The 18,766-nt window shown below is 40.8% G+C and overlaps 1 pseudogene; it reads right to left on the reverse strand.

Moving 5' to 3' along the window:
• Nucleotides 1-4,181: 4,181 nt before the first annotated feature.
• Nucleotides 4,182-18,517, reverse strand: LOC145131641 (phosphoenolpyruvate carboxylase-like; annotated as a pseudogene).
• Nucleotides 18,518-18,766: the final 249 nt, after the last annotated feature.

Below are 18,766 nucleotides of genomic sequence, written 5' to 3' on the forward strand. Positions count from 1 at the left end.
ACGGCTACTTTTATGCCTCCTGACACACGCATCTGACGTTAATAGCTGTCAGTCACGCTTTTCTAGGCGACTTTTCAGTAACCGATCTATTCTCTCTCCGGTTTTCTCTCACCAAACAAATCGTATAAAAGGAATTTGGCACTTCATCTCTCCTCACCACTTCCAAATTCTCTCTCAAAGATTTTCGGTGATCAAGTGATTTACTGTTCATCTTCTCTCTCAAGCACTCATCAATGGCTGCTTCATCTTCTGTTCATGATCAGACTGCTCATTCATCTCTCCTTGCTATCAAGCCTAACCAAAATCTGGTGATTGATCCCGAACCCTGCAAGTATGATCCATTCCTTCTTCCAATCGTTGAGTGCCTCAATTATTCTCCTTTAGTCCTTGCTTTAACAAAGATGGAGGATGTGCCTATGTCCCTACTGTGTAAGGCGTACTCATCTGCAAGTTACATCAAGGAGGAACAAAAGATTACATTCGATTCTGTTCGATTTTAGGGCTTCCTCAAACTGAAGGTATGATTAACCTAGAATCGATCTCCAACGTTGCAATACTGGAGATTTTTATCAGATGGGGTACAAGGAAACCCTAACCAGCATCTCAAAGTTCAAGAAACCAAACTTGTCGCCTCAATGGAATGGGCTCTTCACTTTGCGTTTCAAGGGTTTCTCTGAACGAGTTACAGGTTCTAATTGCGCCAGCAAGCTATTCATGGCGATTATTTATGGTGTATATACAGGGTTGAATGTCGATTTTGACGCAGTTCTATGGGCTCAGCTCATCCAGAGCACTCACTCGGTTACTCGTCACAGTGAAATCTCATGTGCATGATTCTGGATGATTATTGTTCAGAGGGCTATAGAGAAACTCAAGATTCCGATGATGCAAGATACTTTGGTGGCTACTGTTTCAACCTTCCATACCATAGGAATCATCATTGCCGATAACTCGAAATTTTCCTTTGTGGGATCAATCCCAGAGGCAATGTTTCGTAACGTACCTATGTCTAGCAAGATCCTGGAGGGCTATCGGAAAATTGCACACTCTGGTTTTCGTCCCTTGACTCCAGAGATGCAAGCAATACTTTCTGAAGCTGATAAACCCAAGAAAGGAGGGCATAAAGGAGGAAAGAAAGGGGAAAAGAAGAAAGGAGCTCAAGAGGGTCCATCGACTCAAGCTCAAACCCAGAAGAAACGAAAGGGTCAGGATGCTGCTCCTTCTGCTCCAAAAAGACGAAAGGTAAACAAGCAACCACGAAATCCTCGCTCCCCTTCAACAAGCGACAGTGAGTACCATCCATCTGATAATCCCTCAGAAGTTCACAGTAAGGGTGAAGATTCGCAACAAGCACATTTTCCTCTACCATCATCACCACCAGAGGTACATACTGATGCTTTCTTTCAATCTCCTCCTCATACTCCTGAAACTACCACCACTCCAATCACAATAGCACCGTGTCCTCCACTTGTCTCAACTCAACCTCAATCATCTATTCCCTTATTTACCCCACTATTCACCGATTCAACCCACACTACCACCACCCAAACCAGCGAACCTCCAGTTACTGTCAACGCATCTGATGCGGGGACAAGAGCTTCAGGTTTCACAACTGGTTATGTTACCCCTCCCATCTCTCCTTTACGGCAGGGGTTTTTGACTTTAAGAGCTTCCACTGCAGTCCCTTCACAGTGTAGCAAGATAGCGATGATGATGCCCCTGTTACTCAGAGGCATCTTAAAGCTCTAAATGAGAAGTTGGACTCTCTCATTGCCTCCTCCACCGCTTCTTCCAGTACTGTCTATTCAGAAGCAATAATTAAGCCTATGCTCGAAACTTTAGTGAAAGAGCACATTGAAAATTTAGCAAAGGCCAACAAAGCAGTTGACGATTCTACTCAATCTTGCAAGGAGGCGACCGAAAAATTCGATAAACTAATTACTAATGCTCAGTCCTTCATGACTGAACTCCGGACTGCAGCTGAGACCAACACCTCAAATGCTTCCAAGGTGATTGCGAATCTCACCACCACCCTTACATACGAGAAAGCAGCTCTGGAGAAGGTTCGCAAAGATATTCAGATAGATCACTCTTCCTTCCAAACCTCCATTTCTTCTCAGATTGAGAAATTGCAAGAAGACTTGGCGGTTGAGAGTAGAATTATGGATGAGCTTGCCTTGAAGACTACAAATGTTCGGGTTCTGTCCACAAAACTCACTGCAGCGACTGCTGAGATTGCAGAGCTTAAGTCTGAACGTGTAGTAATAAAAAGCTGTGTGTCGGATATTAATGCTCTTCTATCCAATCTCATTGATGCACACGATCCTATGCTCCCTCTTACCACTCGCAGACAGCTCGCTGATAAACTTCCTTCGACAATGGCAATGCTCAACAAGTTAGAAGGTGTTTCGGTGTCTCCAGATCATCCGAAACAAGGGGAGAAACTGTGCAACCACCTCCTACTGGGTCCTCTAGTAATGAAGAAGGACCGTCAAAACCAAAAGAACCGAAGCTTAATGAAGCTTCGAATTCTAAAGGAAAAGGCAATATTGATAAAGATGATGAAGAAGAAGAAGAAAACGAAACTGAGAAGCTCAAATGAAAGTCTCGTGATGAGGAACTCAATGAAAATGCTCACATTGTGAGAGAGGCAGAAGAGAAGGAAAGGGTTGAACGTGAAGCCCAAGCTACTTTGAAAAGCCGCCAAGCCCTTTTTCCAGCTTGGACTATGGAACGAATCACGAATGAAGCTATTGGATGCCTACACATTCACTGGCTCGAACCTGTTTCCTTGTTCGAGTTAGAGAACACTGTGGATTCGCAGTTCGATATGCCCATGACTGCGAAAGCCTTCCTCTTCTGATGCTTTGAGCCAATAGCAAATGCAGTTCCATCCAATGCGAAAGTGAACAAGTCGTTGATGGAGTTCTATCTCAAGCATGGAAAGCCTCAGTACGAAACATGGAGTGCACAGAAGACCACTGTAGTAAAGGTTATTAGGCCAATAGAGACTGGGAATTTTGCCAATGTCAAATTCAAGATAGCAAGAGGTTCGCAAAACGTTATCCATGAATTTACTCTTGCTGTTCTCGCATGCCTCAACCCATACGACTGGATTATTCTGTTTCAATACCTTCTGGAGGACGAAAATAAGTTTGAGCCAATTTTGGAGCATGTCAAGAGGATGTTGGTTCCATACGCCAACAAAGTTGCGAAACTAGACATGGAGATTGCCAGTACCATGCAGCGCAAGCTCACCGTTCTTCCCCGGGGTGTAGCTAGTGATGTCAAAAAAATGTAGAAGTGGAAGATCGATTGCGAACACTGGACAATAATGTTTCATCGTGGTACTAAAGGGCATGGTGACTTTGCAAAATGTATGTTCGCACTACCCGATAAACACCTTTTCTCCATATCCTGTTTGAATTATATCTTGGAGATAATCGATGGCTGTCCAACGAATGATGCAGCTTCAAAGAAAAACTTTCACGATATGATTCGCTGGTACATTGCCTTTCGTAGCACCCTTCTAGCCATTATGCCCAAGATCTTCAAGACATCAAAGAAGACTCCGACGTGAAGATCCTCCCCCCTCAATTGACGCAAAGGGGGAGATTTTTGGGTATAGGTGTTGCGTCTTTTGGGCTTTATTTTTTGTAGTCCGGTATGGGCCTGTCCATCCGGCTTATAGTTTATTAGGGTTAGAGTATTTATAGTGCATGCATGCACCGTATTTTAGTTAACATGCTGATTATCATTCTGTAACCCTAATCACGCCTCTACAGTAGCAGTTCCTAATCGAGTTCTTCTGAGGCTGTGACATTTGAATCATTAAGTATAGCTTGATTCATTCTTGTGTTCTTATTTCTTTACTATTTTGAATCTAATAGATCTTCAAGGATAATAATCCTATCACAGTTCTATCATATTTCAAATGTATGTATGATTTAGTTCTTGAATTTTCAACAAAATTATCTTACTTTCACAAAGAAAAGGACAAATATGTATAATGTTAAACATTACTATATTAGAAGAAACAATAATCCAGCAAACATCCATGGAAAGATCACTTCATAAGTTCATATCATACATAGGTTTCTACATTAAGATATACTCACAACATGTTGAAATACAAATTAACCAGTGAACAAGGAACAACCGAACAACCACAGCAGCCATGATCAACCCGTGTTCTGCATTCCTGCCGCAATACCTTTCATGGTCAAGATAAGTGTGTCCTCAAGCCTTGGCCCATAGTCACTTGTCAGGTTGAGCTTCACAAGCTCTGCAGTCGGTTTAGTTGATTCCATTATTTCTTTGGACATATGTGGCCTCAGCTTCATGTCATAGCTAGGGTCTCGTATCCGCTTCAGGGTGTATGCTTGAAGCACATTAAGTGTTGTCATGTACGACTCTCGTAATCTAAGTCTTTGCTTCAAATACGGATCACCATCGAGCAAATTTTGGTGTCCCGCAATCTACACAAAATCATAGAAAAACTATTAGTTACAAAAAACAATAGTTATTTTTGTAAAAAGAATAATTCTTCGGCAGGCTAGCCCACAATCCCAAATGTCATGCTCATGATCATCATGTGAGATATAAATCAGTTAAAGTTATTAAGTATAAAGTTTTCTTCAATAAGTGTTTTTTTATAATATAAAGTGGTAGATGGTGACCTAAGTGCTTTGGTGAAAGTTATTAATAAGTTTGTATTATATTGTATGAAAAAAAATCATCTTTGAGGTGCATGGAAGTTGAATCCAAAGCTACATTAAGGGCAATTAGGTATTTTCACAAAAATATAAAAAGGGGTGGGACTTGGAAGATAGAGAAAAGGGCACTCATAAATTACCAAAAGGAGGAGGAGGCTTTTAGTGTCTTCATAATTGGCCCTCAACCGCTCGCCGAACGGCAAAAGTTCTTCGAAAACAAGGAGTTTTTCATACAATGCAGCGATCCCGGGGTTCCCTTTGGCAAATACCATTTCAACTAAATCGATAGTTACTCTAAAGAAAGGATACTCGTTGAGTCCTTTTCGATGGCATGTTTGAATGCGGCTCTAAAGCCAAGCCATACAGGAAGATGGAACCTTGTTTGAGTCCATGAAAATATCCATGGAATTGCACGAAGGGACTCGATCCCACCACTTGGCTTCCATTTTGATGGTCGACTCCCTATGTTCATGCGACCATACTCTAACTCCGGTGTTGCCTGCTGAAGGGCCAATATATATGGTTTGGGCTAGGCAACAATGGATAGATGAGTTAGGGCATTTGTCAATGTATTTTGGAGTCTTTTGTGTGTATTTGACGTTTTCGGTCTAGGCCATTGTTCTCGGTTGGAAGTGACCGAAAACAGGCTTTCGGTCAGCCTGACCGAAACCTGTTTTTGGTCCATATTGGTATATATAGGTTGTCAGGTTGTCAGTAGTGTAGTTGTTGATCTACAGTTGTTCATTGCTGTTTTCGGTCCATTGAGTTGTATCAGACAATTTCGTGTGTGAATTGTATGCAAGCTCAAGTTTCATTCCACTTCTACTCCATTTCTTCTTTATTTTCATTTGCTTGATTGATCATTGGTGAAGATCCTTCCATCAAGGACCTTACAATTGGTATCAGAGCTTCAAACCGGAGTCAATCGATCTTATTATTCAGTTTTCTGCTTCACAGTCGTGTTCTTCACGTTCTCGGTCACTAGAAGCCTGTTTTTGCTCGAGTTTTGAAGATCAGATCACAATTTGCATCGTGTGGAATCGAGATCTGCTTGGATTTCATCTTTTCAGTTGAAATCTTATTGTTTTCGGTTTGATCGGGATTTTCGGTTTAAGATGATAAGGGGAGTTTTCGGTTTAAGAGAATAACAGGTTTTCGGTTTCCGTAGAATAAGGGGTTTTCGGTTTATAAAGGATCAAGAGTGTTCGGTTTATGAATGGTGTTCGGTTTCTGAAGGTTGAGAGGTTTTCGGTTGAAGAACAGTTTTCGGTCTTTGAAGATTCAAGAGATTTCGGTTAAAGAACAGTTTTCGGTTTCTGAAGATTGAACCGAAAACTAATAGTTTTCAATGAAAAACTTAGATTTTCGATCCGATTTTGATTTACACACACTGAAACCTCAAACACAGCCTCAAAACACACTAAATCTGACAGAAATCGGTTGAAGATAGGTTTTCGGTTGTTGAAGATCAAACCGAAAACAATAAGATTTCAACTGAAAAGCTGAAATCCAAGCAGATCTCGATTCCACACGATGCAAATTGTGATCTGATCTTCAAAACTCGAGCAAAAACAGGCTTCTAGTGACCGAGAACGTGAAGAACACGACTGTGAAGCAGAAAATTGAATAATAAGCTTGATTGACACTGGTTTGAAGCTCTGATACCAATTGTAAGGTCCTTGATAGAAGGATCTTCACCGATGATCAATCAAGCAAATGAAAATAAAGAAGAAATGGAGTAGAAGTGGAATGAAACTTGAGCTTGCATACAATTCACACACGAAATTGTCTGATACAACTCAATGGACCGAAAACAGCAATGAACAACTGTAAATCAACAACTACACGACTAACAACCTGACAGCCTATATATACCAATGTGGACCGAAAACAGGTTTCAGTCAGCAGACCGAAAGCCTGTTTTTGGTCACTCTCTAACCGAAAGCTCATCTAGACCGACAACACCAAACATGCACAAAAGACTCCAAAATACATTGTCAAATGCCCTAACTCATCTATACATTGTTGCCTAGCCCAAACCATATATATTGGCCCTTTAATCTCCCCCTTGGTTTGGTGCTAGCTTGGACTCAGTCTTTGTCAATCACCAGCACGTCTGACTTTCCCATGGCTCCATTCCACATCTCCTTTTGAATAATATCAGCAACCATGGCAGTGTACTCCTTAGCAGCAGACTCAAAAAGGTCTTCAGCCACCTTGATCTGATGATGAGAAAGCTGATGTATATCACACTTTCCAAACTGTAGCAGATCCCTCTTGTCATATAGACGAATACATCCATGTTCAAGTTTGATGACAGCAGAAGCTGTAGTTTCATCAAACACCCAGTATTGCATGGATTGTAGAGATCCATCTGGATGGTTCTGAAGGATAGGAATCTGCTTTACTTGATTAGTAGCGGGCCACACCACAGACCGAAGAGGCTGATTGGTTTTGGGATCAATGACACTCGGGTATATCTTGATGATAGACTCTGCAGTCTTCATTGAGGGAAAGCCCTTTGCCACTTGACCTTCCAAAAATAACTTGAACTGTGTCGCCTTGGGTTCATTTGATGGATTTTCTCCTTTCAACCGAATTCCTCGTTTTCGGTCAACACCACTCAACCGAAAACTCTATTTTCTTGATCATTTTGTTTGTTTTTCAAGTTAATTTTTATTAAAAATTTAAAAAAATCAAAAACAACAAAAAATCAAAAAAAAAATTGGAATCTCAAAGCATGTCAGCTCATCACAAATTAGATGCGATCATGGTAACCACTTCTCGAATTCCCCGACTGTTATCCGCGGAAGGATTTCCAGAATGGAAATATCGGATCGAAAAGTACATCAAAATGAAAGATTTCAAGATATGGCGAAGCATTCTTAGAGGTCCAATCCGCATTACAACCACATTGGAAGATGGAACCATAATTGATAAGCAAGTTGAGAACTACACTGATGATGATTTCGAGAGAGTCAAGGAACAAGAAAAAGCTCTTGCTACACTTACCATGGCATTATCTCCGGAAATCGCTCAAGGTTTCCGTGAGTATACATCAGCAAAGGCCTTATGGGAAGCAATGATAGAAGTCTATGAAGGCAACGAAGACATGAAACAGAGTCGTTGTGACATCCCCATTTTCACGGCCAGAAAAGACCGATTTTGTTTATGCTTTATAAAAATCAGAGTACTTCTTTTAATAAAAATGTTGCGGAATTTGTTCCCAGTAAAAGATGATAAATACGTTATCAAAGCATTTCCGTGGAAATGTATTTTTATTCATTTTAAAACATTTGGGATGTCATCGTCAATACAGAAACATAAGCATAAACAGAACTTACATTCATTATCACTAGTGATCTACACCTCTTTAATCTCTCAGTGTAATGTAACTTCATATCGACACCTGTGATAGAAATAAGCTGGAGTGGGTCAGGTTGGGAACCTGGTGAGTACATAGGGTTTTCAACCCACAATAATATAATTATTATGTTTAAACATCAAACAATCAACCCAATTACCCATCCCCATTATCTTCTTTACTCTTAAGGATCTACCCTAAGAATCAACTATTCCTCGTTCATTCATTCCTAAGGATCATCCTAAGGAATCGGCACGAAGTCCATCGTCACCGGGATTTAGGCACTAAGTCTGCATAGTCGCCAGGATTTATACAACAGGCACTATGTCCGCATAGTCGCCAGGGTTTAGGCACTAAGTCTGCATATTCGCCAGGGTTTATACAACAGGCACTAAGTCCGCATAGTCGCCAGGGTTTTGGCACTAAGTCTGCATAGTCGCCAGGGTTTATACAACAGGCACTAAGTCCGCATAGTCGCCAAGGTTTTGGCACCAAGTCTGCATGATCGCCAAGGTTTAGGCACCAAGTCTGCTTGATCGCCAGGGTTTAGAGTACACCGGGTGAACACATCGTTCACAACACCTACAGGTTGCGAGCCTGCTAGTGTTCCACTGGACTGTCTAGAATAGTCTGTGGTTGTCATCCATACTCTGCTAGATGACGGGCCCATCATTTGGGAAAGGCTTCTCACATCGTCCACCTCTCACACTCACCTCGTGGTCTATAACACCTCTCAACTCATCATCCAACTCATATGTCATCTACCCATGTTTTACCCAACATATTATGTAGATATAAATACATATACAGTTTAAATCATATAAAACTTGTATAAAATCGTTCCTCCAGCATAGATAGCAAGTATACAGATAATATGCACACATAGCACGTAATTTATATAAAATACTTCATATCTATGTGTAAGATGAAAGTAACTATGCACTCACTTGAAAAGGTGGTGATTCCGAACTCAGACAGCGCTTCGCTTCTTAAAAAAAATAATTTCCTTCGACGAAACCTAGTATTATTACCACTAGAGTTTAGTCTATTATTCGCCGAGACTAATTAATAGTCTAGCTATTATTACTATTATATAAGCGTTAAACAATACTTATATAGCCCATAATAATAGCCCAAGTACTTATTATAAGTTCCTAATAACGTTACTATAATTAAATAAAAGCTATATTAAAAATAGCGTAGGCGTAGCTCACTTACAGCGGGTTTTATAGAAAACCGGGCTTTGCTTGGAGCAGCGTTTCCGAGCCAAAAATCTCTTCTTCTCGGAGCCTTCGAGCACTCCGGGGCTTCCGCCTCATGCTAGGGAGGTTCCCTAGGCTTTTCGGGGGGTTTCGGGGCTAGAGAGAGGTTCTAGAGAGAGAGTAAAGAGAAGAAAGAATGGGAAAGGTGTGAAGAAAATGAGGGTGGGAGAGGTTCTATTTATAGGGTGAAAAATGGCTGAACTTGGTGCCACATGTCACCATCTAGTGGCAAGACTTGGGGAGAAAGCAATGGCCAAGATTGTGCCACATCACCCATTTTCGCACAGCACACTTCCGACTTCAAAAATCCGTAACTTTCACATACGACCTCCATTTTTTACGTTCTTTATATCCACGCGTAGGTAAAAATAAGATCTACAACTTTCATTTCGACTCCGTCGGCTAATTCTCGACCGATCTTAAATTTAACAGTACGAGGAGATTATACTGTTAAATGTCCGCGTAAAATTCATAACTTCTACATACAGACTCTGTTTTCGTCTGTCTTTTTACCGTTGAGTTCCTATTAATGAGATCTTCAATTCTCATTTAGGTCGCGTAGGCCAAAAACCGCTCGATCTAAAATTCGAGTTTCGAGCTGTGCACTGCTAAGCCAAATCTTAGAAAATTCATAACTTCCTCATACGAAGTCAGATTTGGGCGTTCTTTTTTTTGTATGTTCTCGGTTTAACGTATACTACAACTTTTGCTTAGATTTCTAAGGCTAAAAAGTCATCCATCGTAAATTCACTATTTACATCTCCCGGTGTCGTGCCGGTTTTGCCATAAAACTTCGATGGACCACAACTTCTTCGTTATAACTCGGATTTCAACGTTCTTTATATGTACGGAACCCTTGAGACGTATTCTACAACTTGGTTAAGATTATTTATTCTAAATAATCTTTTGTCAAAAAGTCATTTTCGACCCCTATTATTTCTAAATTGACTAGCCCGGATCTGCGGGCGTTACAGTCGTTAAGACATGTTGCGACAAAAGTTCAATATGTTTAACCATGTCTTGGGAGAAACACTTGAAAATCAGTTGCAGAGATTTATCACACTTACCATAGAAATGAGCTCTGCCGGTGTTATGGTTACAAGATCAGAGATAAAAAAGAAGCTGCTAAACTATCTACCAAAATCCTGGGATATGAATGTCTCAGTGATCAAAAAGACCAAATATTTGAACAGGTTGAGTTTGGCTGAAACAATGGCGATCATCAAGGCTTGCGATCTCGATGATAAGCAAAGGGAGATTAATCATGTTAATTCATACTCCTCAGCAAATCTTGGGATCCAAACCATCAACAACACTGCTTTCTCAAGCTTTTCTACCCCTCAAGCTCCTCCAGTTTCTCATGTTACACAAGTTCAACCCTATGTGACTCATCAGCCTACCTCACACGTGATCCCTCAAATGCAACACATTCAAGTTCCTCAACCTCAAACTTTAGTTCAACAAGTTGGTTCTAGTGTTGGTTCATCCACAACTCCACGCATTCAATCTCATGGAATCAGTTCTCAAGCTTCATCTTTAAAAGAGAAGGAAGAAAATCTGGCCCTCGCCACTGGTTTGGTAAACTACTACAACGCTTTTGTGGCTGGAGAACTTTCCCCACAATTATCATTTGCTGACCTAGATCAGATCCATCCAGAGGATGTGGAGGAGATGGACATCACATGGCAAATGGCCATGGCAGTTTTCAGGGAAAATCAGTTCTCCAAGAAAACAGGAAAAAACAATTGGAGTGTGAATTCCGACAAGAAAGTGGGATTCAACAAAAGGAAGCTGCGATGTTACAACTGCCATGAGCCTGGTCATTTTGCCCGGGAGTGTCCAAAGCCAGACCGAAGAGAGAATTCTGAGCGAACCATGGTGCCGGTGACCTATGTCAACAAGGGATCTTCTTCAAGCAATCAGACTGCTAACTTGGCGATGGTGGCCCAATCCTTTGATTGGGAAGATCAAATTCAGGCTCTAAATATTTCAGGACCTGAAAATGCGCATCTTGCTCAAATCAAGGATTGTATGGAGGAAGAAGCAGAGAAAGACCCTGAAGAAGAAATGATGAATCTTCAGTTTGCGTTCATGGTGCAAACTACTCTTGTGCCAGCCAAACCCGAGGTCAGTGAATTTGGTTGCTCTCAATCTTGTATGAAAACTGTTAAATTCTTACGTGACCAAATTGAATTAATCAAGAGAGAGAACAAGGACCTCAAGTATGAGGGTTACACACTTAGGAAAAATCAAAAGCCTTTAAAAACACAATTAGAGAATAAAACAAAGGACTTTAAGAAACTGCAAGAGGATTACAGCAACAAATGCGAGAACTATGATCATCTCAAAAGAAAATTTGCTGCTGTGACCACTGAACTTGACTCATTGAAAAATCGTCTTGAAAATGCTGAATTTAGTTTTAACAAATTCGATGGGTCAAGTGAAGTAGTTGAAAAAATGATAGAGGGACAGATGCAGTGGAAGGACATTACATGTGGAAACCAAAAGAAAGTAGGATTAGGTTTTGAGAGTGTCCCTCCTCCATTCAATCATACCTATACTGTCATTCCTCTATCTCAAGAAGAGATTGATAGAGAACCTTTCTTAGTTTATGGAAAGTCTGCTTCTGAACAAGCAACATGCTCAAATGATAAAATTTTAGATACTAACATTTCTACCTCAAGTGCAGATATGTCAGTAGTTCAGGGGGAGCAAGAAGCTGAAAAGTCTGAGTCGAATAATTCTGTGTCTAAATTTGGTGTTGAATTCTGTGATGAGTCTGTTTTAAACTCTAAAACTGATGTTTTTGTTTCTGGTGGTGTGTTGTTTCAGAATGATAATTTTGAAAATAATGTTGTTGTTTCTGATAAAGTTGCTAAATCTGATTTGAATGCTTCTACATCTTCCACGTTTGCTACACAATCTAGTGCTTGTTCTTGCAAATGTGAAAATGCTAGAAAAGATAATAAAAACCAGAAATCTGACAAGAGCAGTACCCAATCCAATGATAATAAATAAATTTGCTTCAATTGTGATACTGCTGGTCATATTGCCAGAAATTGTTTAAACCGGATGTTTGTGCATCACATGTCAAAAAGGGGAGAGAATGAGTCTAGAGGACGATCTTTAATTAGAAAATCCTCTAGAACTTGCTCTCGAGATGATGACTGGAAAACAAATCAAAACAAGAAAATGGCAGGTTTTCAAAAGAACAAACAGGTTTTCAATAAATTCACAAACAGTTTGCCAAAATCGACCAAAGCTAAGCCAAAGTCGATTTCGTCAAAAAGCAGATCTGGATCTTCAACCTTTTCTGGTAGAAAATCCACCTGCTCAAAGCAAACTGAAAAGAAAACTGTTTCAACACCTAAATATCAATGGATGCCAAAATTAAAATCTGATCAGTCATCCTCCTCCTCTGTATCTGTTGAAAAAGAAAAATCAAAAGAGAAATCAAAAGAGAAATCTGTGAAAGTTAAGGGTCAACCCAGGACTGTAATGACATGGGTCCGCAAATCTAAATGATTCCGTTCATCATGCAGGGACAGTTGCGGAGGAATGCCGGCAGACCGTGGTATGTCGACAGCGGCTGCTCCCGGCACATGACTGGAGATATCTCCCAACTGCGCGACATTCAGACATTTAATGGGGGATATGTCTCCTTTGTGGGCGGAGAAGGCGGAAAGATAACGCAGAAAGGAACGGTGACGAACAGAGTGCTCAGTTTTGAGAATGTCAACTATGCTCCTGAGCTGAAGCACAGTCTGCTGAGCATTTCTCAAATCTGTGACAAGGGTTACTCAACACACTTCACCAATAAAGAATGTCTAATCTTAAAGTCGGGCATTGTCATTCCGGAGGAGTGGATTCTCGTAAAATCAAAGCGGGATGGGAATGCCTATATTATCGACATGAACAGCAATGTACCCGATGAAGTCACTTATCTCTTTTCCAAAGTCTCAGAACAAAACGCAATGATGTGGCATCGTCGACTTGGCCATGCAAATGCAAAGAATCTGAACCGTCTTGCCAAGAACGAAATGGTCCGCGGTCTACCTATCAGAGATTTTATTACTTTTGAAAAATGTGTTTCCTGTGCTCAAGGCAAACACCATCGGAAACCACATCTGCCAAAGCAAGTCAACTCCATCAGTCAGGTGCTCCAGTTGTTGCACATGGACTTGTTTGGTCCGGTCAACGTCCTCAGCATCAACCGAAATTCGTATTGTCTAGTTGTGATAGACGATTTCTCTCATTTCACGTGGGTCTTCTTTCTGTCCCATAAAGCTGGGATCGCTGACCTCATCAAGAAGTTCATTGTAATGATCGAGAACCAAACCAACCACCGAGTGAAAGCGTTACGCACAGATAATGGAACAGAGTTCAAGAACGCTGTTCTTGATCATTTTTGCGCTGAGAAAGGGACTGTGCGTCAATTTAGTTCTGTTTTCGGACACCACAACAAAATGGTGTTGCTGAGCGGAGGAATCGGACATTACAAGACGCCGCAAGGACGATGCTGTGTGATTCTAAACTTCCAGTTTTCTTTTGGGCGGAGGCGATCAACACAGCTTGTTACGTTCAAAATCGTGTCCTGATCAACAAAGCCCAGATGAAAACACAGTATGAGATTCTCTATGGACACAAGCCATCTGTCAGCCATTTCAGAGTATTTGGTTGCCCTTGCACCCTTCTCCACTTGGAATCCAACCCAAAATTCAATGCAAAAGCTGATAATTGCTATTTTGTCGGATACGCTGCTCGTACTGCTTACCGGGTATACAACAAGAAGACGAAGCAAATCGTGGAGTCTTTCGATGTTCGTTGGCTTGAAGAGAATGAGACGGACGCTAGGGTGGGTCCTGATTGGCTATTTGACTACACATCTCTATTCAAATCTTTTAGTGTGTCGACTGATAACCAAGCTGGGTCTACCTCTGGCTCGAAGACTATCATTGAAGACGAAGATGAAGAGGTTGTCTACAGACCACCATTGGTTTCTGCTATTGATCCTCCGGTGGAGTCTACTGTTCCAATCGCTTCTCCTGAGTCATCAACACATCAATCTGCTCCAGATGCTGATGCTACTCCTCTAACTCCTGTCGAAAGAGAGTTCATGAACCAAGATACTTCCGCTGTCACTCAAAATCTGATGGATCTTCTCTTTCCCGATCAAATCGCTGATGAGTTTGTAGCAAATCCACTAAACAAAGCTGGTACATCGACCGTGGATTCTTCAGCACATGACGGAGCTATTAATATCCACAATCTTCCTGTTTCAGTCAATGACATCAGTCACGAAATCCCCTCTCGCATACAGCGCGATCATCCGATAGAAAACGTCATTGGCCAGCTGGGCGACGGAGTTCAAAAGAGAAGCCAGAGTAGAGACGTCAACACATGTCTCTATTCTTGCTTCATTTCTAAAATAGAGCCCAAGAACGTCGAAATGGCTTTGAATGAGCCCAGCTGGGTGGATGCCATGCATGACGAGCTCAATCAATTCGAAAAGCTCGGGGTTTGGAAGTTGGTAGAGCTGCCTAAAGGCAAGAAATCTCTCGACACCAGATGGGTGTTTCGGAACAAGCAAGACGATTCGGGTGTCATTTTCCATAATAAGGCGAGATTGGTGGTCCATGGGTTCAGACAAATAGAGGGTCTTGATTATACAGAGGTCTATGCTCCGGTGGCACGCTTGGAGGCTATTCGTATCTTCCTCGCCTATGCTTCCTTCATGAACTTCACCGTCTATCAAATGGACGTCAAGACGGCTTTCTTGTACGACAAGGTGAAGGAGGAGATTTATGTTGACCAACCTCCTGGGTTTGTTAACTCAAAACTTCCCAACCATGTCTACAAGTTAGACAAGGCTTTGTATGGGCTGCATCAAGCTCCTAGAGCCTGGTATGCTACCCTAACACAGCACTTGCTCAATCATGGCTATTCCTGCGGCACTATCGATCAGACCCTATTCATTAAGCATGTCGGTCCAGACCAGATTCTTGTCCAAATAGACGTAGACGATATCATATTCGGGTCGACAAGTCCTCAACTATGCAAGGAGTTCGAGGACGTTATGACAAAGCGATTCGAGATGAGTTCTTTGGGGGAGATGACCACGTTTTTGGGGCTTCAGGTCAAACAATCTTCAGCCGGAATCCTGATTCATCAAGCCAAATATGTGGATGATATGCTCGAGAAGTTTGGGTTCAGAGACGCCAAACCTGCCTTGACGCCCATGGCGGAGAGACCACTGCTGACTCCTGATCTTGAAGGCGAATCCGTAGATCAAACGTACTACAGACCGATGATCGGATCGTTGATGTATCTGATTGCAAGTCGCCCAGACATTATGTTTGTGGTCTGTCAATGCCCGCGCTACCAGGCTAATCCTAAACTGTCTCATCTTATTGTTGTTAAAAGATTTTTTCGGTACCTCAAAGGCAGCCCAAAACTGGGTCTTTGGTATCCGAAAAATTCCGAATTTGATCTTTATGCTTTTGCAGACAGCAATTACGGAGGCTGCGAGCTTGATAGGAAATCGACTTCAGGCGGATGTCAATTTCTCGGAGATAGGCTGGTGTCTTGGCAATGCAAGAAGCAGAATACTGTCTCGACCTCAATAGCAGAAGCAGAATACGTAGCTGCATCTGCCTGTTGTTCTCAAGTCATATGGATCCAACATCAGCTGTTGGACTACGGTTTTAACTTTCAAGAAACCCCTATATTCTGTGATAATGAGGCTGCGATCCAAATTGCTAAAAATCCGGTCCAGCACTCAAAAACCAAGCACATCGACATCAAAGTTCATTTTATCAGAGATTGTTATGAGCACTCGCTCATTCGGCTAGAACAGGTTCCCACTGCTAATAATGTGGCGGATCTGTTCACCAAGCCGTTTAACAAAGATCGATTCGATGTGCTGGTAAACTTTTTGAAAATGATTCGCTTTGAGGATTAATTTTTGTTTAGGTTAGTTTAAATTTGCGCATTTTAATTTCATTCTCACCCATGCACAAATTTAGGTGGAGAAATAAACAAAAACCAAACAAAAATTAGAAAATTAAAAATCCAAAAACAATAGAAAATCAGAAAATCCAAAAACATTAGAAAAACAGAAAAATCAAAAATATTACTGAGAAGTGATGTGATGGGAAGTGATATCAGCTTGTGATAACAGACAATCTGAGTCTGTGTAAAGTACCAAAGCTAAATTGTCTAGGCTCTGTGTTCGATGCGCTGGTAGGCACGAAAAATTTAATGGACTTGACTAAGTGCATATGAACTTAAGGAATCCAGAGATTTGACAATTTCTGACCTAGATAGTTCCATTTAGCCTGACAATATGACGCTCGGATAGGTTGAGCAGGGAGATATACATGAGAATCCACCAGTTACATTAAAGAACCCGTATCTAGAACTGTGGTTTAACTTTTCCTCGATGTATGGATTTTGTCCTTAATTCCGATATTGACGGGACGACTGGGGAATTCCGATAAAGTAGGTATGTAGGAAATTATTTTCTTTCTCTCCTACTGTTAGTCATATGTTGCATCCTCTGTGTGATCGAAAGATCCGACCTGGAATGCAGCATATACAACTCTATTTCTCTGCATCTTCTATCTATGCAATTCTTCCTATCTGTTAGCCAAATGTTGTCTCCTTTGCGTGATTAACAATCCGACCTGGTACATAGCATATGCAACCTTCTACTTCTCAATCCCTCTGAAATTCTAGTCAGTCATATGTTTCACTCTCTGCGTGATTGAAAGATCCGACCTGAGTGTACATCATATGCAATCTAAATCTATCATCTCTATGAATAATCGTCTGCTCACCTAAAGTAAGGAGTATCTCGGAAGTTCTTGATTATTGTGGTATGTTAGGAAGCGGGAAACATGTTCTAGTACACTTAAAATTGAACAAGTCTAGATTGTCTGTAGATCTCGCTGCTCAATTTAGGTGGACAACAATATCCTTGGTCGTCGTCAGATAAATGGTCCTTAGGTATTTTTATCTAGTAACTTAGGATCAATCTGTCCTGTCACTGATAGAATTTCTAAAAATTGTCACAATTTTTCGTGCTTAAGTGGATCACAATACCGGCGATCGACCAGATCTATTCATGAAAGGAGAGGTACTGATAAATGGAAAATGATTGTCTAACAACTTTGATCCCATATCACAAAAGGTTTATCAATTTCAAGATAGAGGATTAAAATTAGTTTGAATTAAAAATTTTGGTATTTTTATTTTATTTTATTTTATTTTCATTTTTAGGATTGATAAATTTTAGAAAATGTTTTTTATTTTTATTTTTATTTTTAGTCTTTAAATTTTTAGGATTGGTAAAATTTAGAAAATTTGATTTTATTTTATTTTATTTGAAGTTAATCCTCAAAATGATTTATTTTTAAATTTTTTGAGTATTGGGCTTAATGCTAATTGAAATCGGGATCAGCCCATGGGTGAAGAACCGGGTTTGGGCCAGGTATATAAGGAAAAGGGGACACCGAATTCGGTTCTTCCCTCATTTCATCCTCTCTGACCGAATACCTCCAAGATTTCTCTCAAACCCTCGAAATTTTTTTGTGTTATTTCTTCAAATCGACTTGTTTATCTTACAGGTATGAAGATTCCGACCATGCCTATGTAATTTTTACCGAGAATCGACCGTAAATTCGAAGCAAAATCGCGAAAACATGACTGTCGGCGAGCTTTCGGTCCTTCTCAGCTTTCGGTCGAGCCGAGCCGTTTTCGGTTCATCGGCTAACCGGCTTTCGGTCAAGCCGAGCCGTTTTCAGTCAAACCGGCTTAGACGGCTTTCGGTTGAGTTGTATTCGGTCCCATATGGCTTTCGATCAACATTAGTGTTCGGTCCATGAGTTTTCGGTCTAACTATCTTGACCGAGAACCAAATTTTTGTCAAATGAAATTTATTTTAAATGGCCAAAATTAATTGATATAATTGAGAAAATAATTGTTAATTTGTTATTATCAAATGTTTTCTCACCTGCCCAGTTTTGTGCAGGTAAAATGGCAAGTCTCAAAGTTGCAGACAGTCATAACGTGTCCATTCTTCTTGATGATCCTCCAGTAGCACACATCGAGTTCAAATCAATGATGTACATGCTAAGGGAATGCTGCATTTCAACCGCACTTACCTGGAACCCCATTGTTTATCTGAACCTGATCAACGAATTCTAGAGATCTGCAAGTGTCAAGAATGGAGACAATGGATCAGTGACAATTGAAGCTTCTGTCAGGGGATGCAAAATTGTTATCTCTGAGCAATTCATCAGAGATATCTTGAAGATTGATGACAAAGCTGATGGGTTTTGAGCATTCTAACACTCCTATGGTGTACATGCAACCCTAGAAATCTTGGATCTATGTTTGACTAAGATACATGCAAATAATTATTT

This window comes from Lactuca virosa, chromosome 8 (assembly GCF_052849685.1).
Source record: "Lactuca virosa cultivar CGN04683 chromosome 8, Lactuca_virosa_CGN04683_v6, whole genome shotgun sequence".
In the NCBI taxonomy this organism is placed as follows: domain Eukaryota; kingdom Viridiplantae; phylum Streptophyta; class Magnoliopsida; order Asterales; family Asteraceae; genus Lactuca; species Lactuca virosa.